A 7612-nucleotide genomic window follows, 5' to 3' on the forward strand; every position below is an offset into this window, starting at 1 on the left:
AGAGAAATTTACAGTATTTCATTGCTCTGTTGCAGTCACTTTATTTAACCAAACAAAATTGTTACTTCCACTTTGATTATTGTTAAATCATAGTTTGAGTTTAAAGGCAAAGCCTAAAGTCATGGAGTAGTGCTATTGCTTTACCTTCTGAGTAATACTGCCAGGGAGTCAATTTCAGTTCAAGGTAACTTTATAAGACAAATGTACAACTACTCTATAGGTCTTCCAAAACTGTAAATCTTTGAGGGAAAAAACAGCCTCAACTTTTTCCCACTTATAGCTGATGGATATGAACTGCCAATCTTGTGTGAGTTAGCAGCCCAATGCTTTACCTACTTTGACCACCCACAGGACTCCTTATAGATGGAAGGAAATTTTAACGCAGAGTTTTGGATCTATGGAATGGTAATAGTAAATGAAGAAAAATAAACAGAAAATTAACACTGCTTTAAAATAGCAACTGAAGGTACAGAGAAAGATGGCAGACTAGGCAGAAAGGCTGTGCAGATTCTCTGCAGCAAGGATATAGAAAACAAAACAAGAAAGATGCAGAGAATGGTCCTGGAAATCTGTCCTTCAGAGGAATAGATAGTAAAATGTCAGGTGTTTACTGAGAGACAGAGTTGAATAGATGCAGCAAGAGACCAGGTGATGGATTAACAGTGAAAGGTGATGGAATTTGTGGAAGCCATCTTGAAAGTTGTGAATGGCTTCAGAAATAAGAAAACGTATTTGCATGGCAAAAACCTACCTGTGGTTCATGGTGACAAAATGGTATTTATTTATTTTTCTTCTTTTTTTTTTTTTTCTAAGTAAAGTACAATCCCAGAGAATCTCCCAATTTTCCAGGCAATTGCAGCTATTTGGAGGTGTCAACCAAGAGAGGTGCTACATACAATAGGGCAGACTGAAATTCAATAGGGCAGACTGAAATTCAAATCTGAAAAGTCTACCCTGGCCAGTCCTGGAAAGGCTTTCACTAGAGGGAGTTGAGGTAGGGGGGAGTACAAAAAATAAAAGGAGAAAGAGAAGTAGGCAGGCAATTTGTGTGGTCCTGCCCTCCACACACAACTTGGCTAATTTGTACTTTCTCAGGCAGTTGTGACAGCAAGAGGCCAGTTGGTGGCAGAGCAAACCACCTATTGGCAGAGAAAACTAGTAAGATTAAGCTCTGATTTCTCAGTAGAAACTATTAAGGCAAAAATTCATTGTGAAGACATATACAAAACTCTGAAGAAAAACAAAAAACCTGCCAACCAAGAATCATATACCCAGTAAAGCTGTCGATTAAATATGACAACAAAATTAGAACATTTCAGGATAGATGAAGATTAATGGACTCTGTAAAAGCCAAGCCAATGCATCAAAATATACTAAAGGGAGTGTTTTAGACAGAGAACAAACAAAAGCAGATAACAACAAGTGATTGGCATATATGTCAACACCACACAGAACTCAGTCAGATATGGAAGAATCCAGCACAGAACAAAACTACAAGACTGAAAGTAGGAGACCTGGGATGTCAGTCTATTATCTGGACAGCTGCAAAGCAAAAGGAGGGTAAAGTATAGTTATAGAGTTCCAGATGGTGAGGAGGTCAGGATAAATCAGATGGTTTTAAAATTAAGAAAATAATGAAGTACAGAGTAACTTCAAAGGAATTTAATACAACTTCACATCAAATCAAGAAAATGATAATCCAAGAAGATTTTGGGTATTTTTAAACATTAAAACTATGAATAAATTGACTAGAAAGAGCACAAAAATATGAACTCAGCACAGGAAAGCATGGAGAACAACACTACAAAAAAACAAGCAGCAAAATGACAGCAATGAATCCATGTTATTGTTGCTGTTAAGTGTCATTAATTCAGTTCAAACTCATAGTGACCGTGTATAGAGTTTACAAGAAACAGCTGGTGAGTTTGAACTGTAAACCTTATGATTCAAACTTACCTTGTAGTCCAGAACTTTATCCTAGCACTCTGCACTAGGACTCCAATTAATCCATACCTATCCATGATTACACAGAATGTCAATAGATTAAATGTATGTGTCAAGAGATAAAGAATATCAGAATAGATAAGAATACAGGATCCTTCAATATGCTGTTTACAAGAAACACACCTTACACACAAAGACAAAAATGGATTAAAAATTAAAGGATAGAATACAATATATAAAGCTAATTTCAATTTAAAAATGAGCAGGAAAAGCAATATCAATCTCTGATAAAATAAATGTTAAGTCAAAACCCAGCATATGAAACAAAGAAGGACTTTATCTCATGATTAATTGATCAGCTGAACAACAGGACATAACCGTAATAAATATGTATGCTCCCAATGAAAGAGCCTCAAAATACATAAATCAAACCCTAATAGAATTGAAGAAAGAAATAGGCAAGTCAACAAAAATAGTGGGAGATTTTAATGCATCACTTATAAAAAAAAAAAACAGAACAAAGTAAGAAACTCAACAAAGACACCAAGGAACTTAACAGCACAATCAATCCTTGACCTCATAGATTTGTATAGAGTATTCAACCCAGCACAATACACATTCTTTGCCAGTGCACATGGAACATTCTACAGAATAGACCATGTAATCGGCCAGAAAGCTAGTCTCCAGAAATTTAAAAACATCAAAATACTACGAAGTGTCTTCTCAGATCACAATGCCATAAAATTAGAAATCAACAATACAAAGATGAAGGAAATAAAATCAAATGCATGGAAACTGCATAGAACCCTGCTCTAAAGCTACTGGCTAATAGAACAAATAAAAAATGGAATAAGACAATTACCAGAAAAAAAAATGTGAAAAAAAGTACAACATACCAAAACCTTTGGGATACAGCAAAAGCATCACTGAGAGGGTAATTTATAGCAATAAAGGCACACATCCAAAAAGAAAAGAACCAAAATCAATACATTAATATAATATTCCATTCCATCAATTAGGAAAAAAAAAAAAAAAAAAAAACACCAAAAAACAACAAAGTAAACCTATAGTCTCCAGAAGGAAAAAAAACCCAAAAAAACAATAAAGATTACAGCTGAAATAAATGAAATAGAAAACAGAAAAATAATAGAATAAACAAGACAAGAAGTTGGATCTTTAAAAGGATTAATGAAATAAAAAAGCATTGGCCGACCAACACCATTTTCTCAGTAAGGTAGAGGCGGTATAGCATCGCTGTGACTCTGCTAAAACTGCAGAGCAATAAAACCTTTAACCTGGAGAAGCAAAACCATACTTCAAAGAAGCATTATCAGCATCACCACCAGCAGCACAATCAACAGCAACAGCAGTCAATATCTCCTCAAGTACCTGCAAATTGACAACAGACAAGCAGCCAAAATGAAGGACTGACTATCAACCTGATGAATTTTTGGAAACCCGGAGAGAAGACCTTCACCCAGTGTAGCCTTTTCTGTCTGGGCAATCTTCCTCCTGACATCACTAAGGAGGAAATGAGGAAATTATTCAAGAAATATGGGAAGGATAAGTCTTCATTCCTAAGGATAAGGACTTTGGGCTTTATCCACTTGGAAACACAAAATATAGCGGTGATTGCAAGAGTGGAGTTAGACAACATGCCACTCCATGGAAAGCAATTGCGTGTGAACTTTGCCTGCCATAGTGCATCCCTTACAGTCCAAAACCTTCCTCAGTATGTGTTCACAAAACTGCTAGAGGAGGCCTTTTCTCTGTTTGGCCAAGTAGAGAGGGCTGTAGTCATTGTGGATGATTGAGGAAGATCCTCAGGAAAATGCATTGCTGAATTCTCAGGTAAGCCAACTGCTTGTAAAGCTCTGTATAGATACAGTGAATACTCTTTCCTACTAACCATATTTTCTCAGCCTATGATAGTGGAGCCCATGGACCAGTTACATGACAATGAGGGGCTTACAGATAAGCTGGTTATAAAGAACCAGAAATTCATAAGGAGCGAGAGCATCCACCCAGATTTGCACAGTCTGGCTCCTTTGAGTATGAATATGCCACGCACTAGGAGGCACTCATTGAGATAGAGAAGCAGCAGCAGGACCAAAGGTACCACAATATTAAGGAAGCTGGAGAGAAACTGGAGATGGAGATAGAGGCTGCTCGCCATGAGCACCGAGTCATGCTAATGAGGCAGGATTTCATGAGGTGCCAAGAAGAACTTTGGCGGATGGAAGAACTGCACAACCAAGATGAGCAAAAAACTAACAGAACTGGAACTCAGGCAGGAGGAAGAGCAGAGATGCAGTGGCAACAGGAAGAAATGATGCGTTGACAGCAGAAAGGAGTCAAAGGAACCTTTCCTAATGTGAGAGAGCAGGAGATATGGATAGGTCAGATGGCTATGGGAGATGCTATAAACAACAGAGTTGCCATGTCCCATGCTCTTTTGCCTGCTACTACCACAGCCACTATGATGCCAGATGGAATTTTGGATTGACCCCACCAACAATTGAGCATTTTGTCCAAGATGCTATAGTGGAAGGAATTGGGGCTATTGGTGGAACTCCTTCTCTATTCAATTGTGGAGGTCCTGGAGTTGAATTTTCTCCAAACATCGTCGATATTAATAAATTTGCTATTTCCCCAAAACCTGTAAAAGAAGGACCCTTTAGGAACTGGCCAGAATTCTACTCTAGAAGAATGCTGGCGGTTCCTGCCAATAGATCGGTCTGCCCTCCCTGTATCACCTTAGGGAGTATACCAGAGGCAGAAGGCAAGGGAGAGATAGTTGTTGTTGCTGTTAGGTGCCATTGAGTTGGTACCGACTCATAGAGACTTAGGCATAGCAGAATGGAACACTGCGATGCTGGGCCAACCTCACTACTGTTGCCATGCTTGAGTCCATCAATGCTGCCACTAAGCCAATCCATCTCGTTGGCAGTCGTCCTCTTTTTCTCTGACCCTCCACCTTACCAAATATGATATCCTTCTCCAGCACCTGGTCACTATGACAATATGTCCAAAGTATGAGAGACGAAGTTTGGCCATCTTGGCCTCCAAGGAGCACTTCTGGCTAGACGTCTTCAAAAATGGACTACTGGTTCTTTTGGCAGACCTTGGCACTTTCAATATTCTTCTCCAACGCCATAACTCAAAAGCATGAATTTTTATACGGTCTTCCTTATTCACTGTCCAGTTTTTGCATTCATGTGAGGTTATTGAAAATACCATGGCTTGGGTCAGGTGTACCTTAGTCCTCAAGCTGACATCTTTGCTCTTCAACACCTTAAAAAGGTCTTGTGCAGCAGATTTGCCTAATGAAATACTTCGTTCGATTTCTTGACTGTTGCTTCTGTGAGTGTTGATAGTTGATCCAAGAAAAATGAAGTCCTTGACAACTACAATCTTTTCTCCGTTGGTAACAATGTTGCTTATTGGTCCAGTGATAAGAATTTTTGTTTTCTTAACATTGAGATGTAATCCATACCGAAGCCTGTGGTCTTTGATCTTCATCACTAAATGTTTTAAGTCCTCTTCATGTTCAGCAAGCAGGGTTGTATCATCCTGCGTATCATGTAAGAACCAACAATCTTTCTACTTGGTATTTACCCACAAGAAATATGAGCCAGAACACGAGCATACCAATGTATATCACAGGACTATTCGCAATAGCAAAAAACAAAACAAAACAAAAAAAGGAGACAGTCTAAGTGCCCATGTAGAATGTATAAACAAACTCTGGTACATACATTTAATGAAATAATTTGCAATCTTGAGGAATAATGAAGGGTCTGCAAAACACTTCATAGCATTGATGAAACTTGAGGACATTATGCTGAGTGAAATTAATCAATTACAAAAATCCAAATATTGCATAAGACCATTATTGTAAAAGATTAAGAAAGAATTTCCATACTAAAAGAAACATTCTTTTATGGATACCAGGGGTGGGAGGGAGTAGAGCGTAATTCACTGGTTAGGGCGTAGACACATATTAGTTCTGGTGATAGGGATGCCAATGTACAAGAAGGGGAATGGCAATATACAAAAAGAAGGAAGGTGACAGATGAACAATGAAGATTTAGGTAAGTATGCAGGGACTAAATGAGATAGAAGTAAATATACACACAACCTTGGAACCATAAAGTTCCGTGGCACATGGATCAAGACATAGTCTGAATGATTTAAAGAGAGGGAAAATGTTTATGTGCTTGACTGTTTTGAGGATATTGGTTTCCGTACGATTGTACAACAGATATTTAAGTATGATCAGAAATTAATATTAGGGATTATGATTACAGAAAGCTTGTCTTCAACCTACAACTGATTTTATTAGCTAAAAGGGAAACGAGAATTTACTTCAACAGACATGCAGACCAACTAAGAACAAATGAGAGAATAGAAGATTCTTATTGAAAGTAGGAAAAAAAAAAAAAAGAAAGAAAGAAAATTGTTTAGCTGTTAGAATATCAAAGGCACATCAAGGCAGGAAAAGTCAATCGGGAAAACACCTTTCTAAGACTTACACTGAACAGGGACCCAGGAGCAGTCTAGTATTCTTGCTGGTGACCACCCTGATCGTCTTGGAAATGCTGCAATGAAGACATGGGATGAGTTTGGTCATATTCCATTGATACTAGTTGACCCTGAGATAAAAGAATGAAGAGGAAGAACTGGCTGTTCTGAAGCTTAGGGAGATATATGAACTCCTGAGCCCATGGGCACTGACCTAGTCACTGGGGCTAGAGCTGAGAGTGAAATGATCAACTGGTCTGAAGTGTAGGCAGGCATGCATGTCCAAATTTGCAGCTAATACCCATTTGACATAGCTGACTATAGTTTAAGCAGATGAAGATAAAGATGCTTGTTAATGTGAGCAAGTGTAAATTGCTACAATTTGATGAAATGAACCTTTGCTTATGGATGAATTTGCTCAAAATTCCAACCAAAATGGAAGAATTCCTCATATCAATGCACAGGCTTGTTTCCTCAGAGCACTGGGTTGATAGGGACAGGAAATTTAGACATTGGATATCAAAAATGGGGAGTTATAAATGCAGAAAGTGGCTAGCTTACAAACTTTCATGAGTGTACTTACTTTCATAACAAGGGGGTGGGTAAGATAGAATCCCCACTGAATAATTTTCATCTTTTCCAGATGAATCTATTGAAAGGGAATGGGGGAAGATGGTGATAGGATTTTATAATTCAATTGTGAGTAATTTTAACAGAGTTCATTGCAATTGTCAAAACTGTAATTGTAGAAGATGTGTAACTAAAAGGGGGAAGTAGTTGATTTTTCATTTAAGGAACAGAGAATTCCAGGATGATCAAGAAGGAAGGGCATGAGAAGAGCATGAGATCCTACCTAGGGGAGCAGTGATAGTACAGACAGTTACAGAGGCGATGGCACACAGAGATAGAGTAGATGCTGACTCTAGGCACATAGACTGCAAAAGACTGTGTTCCTGTGGGCAGGAGGCAAGCTTGCACAATGTTTCCTTTGGACACTTATGTGAATATATGTTTTTTTGTTTTTTTTTTGTATGTGCTTATCATTTTGTTTTGTTGATTTGTGAAAAATAAGATGTAAAACGAAGCCATGGGGAGGAAGAAGGATGGCTGTTGTTGCAGGAAGAGGATTGTAATGATTGAGATG

General features: G+C 38.2%; 1 pseudogene; it reads left to right on the forward strand.

Moving 5' to 3' along the window:
* The first annotated feature begins 3221 nt into the window (after positions 1 to 3221).
* Positions 3222 to 6616, forward strand: LOC102825745 (annotated as a pseudogene).
* The last annotated feature ends 996 nt before the right edge of the window (positions 6617 to 7612 follow it).

This window comes from Chrysochloris asiatica, unplaced genomic scaffold (genome assembly GCF_000296735.1).
Source record: "Chrysochloris asiatica unplaced genomic scaffold, ChrAsi1.0 scaffold00066, whole genome shotgun sequence".
Taxonomy (NCBI): Eukaryota; Metazoa; Chordata; class Mammalia; order Afrosoricida; family Chrysochloridae; genus Chrysochloris; species Chrysochloris asiatica.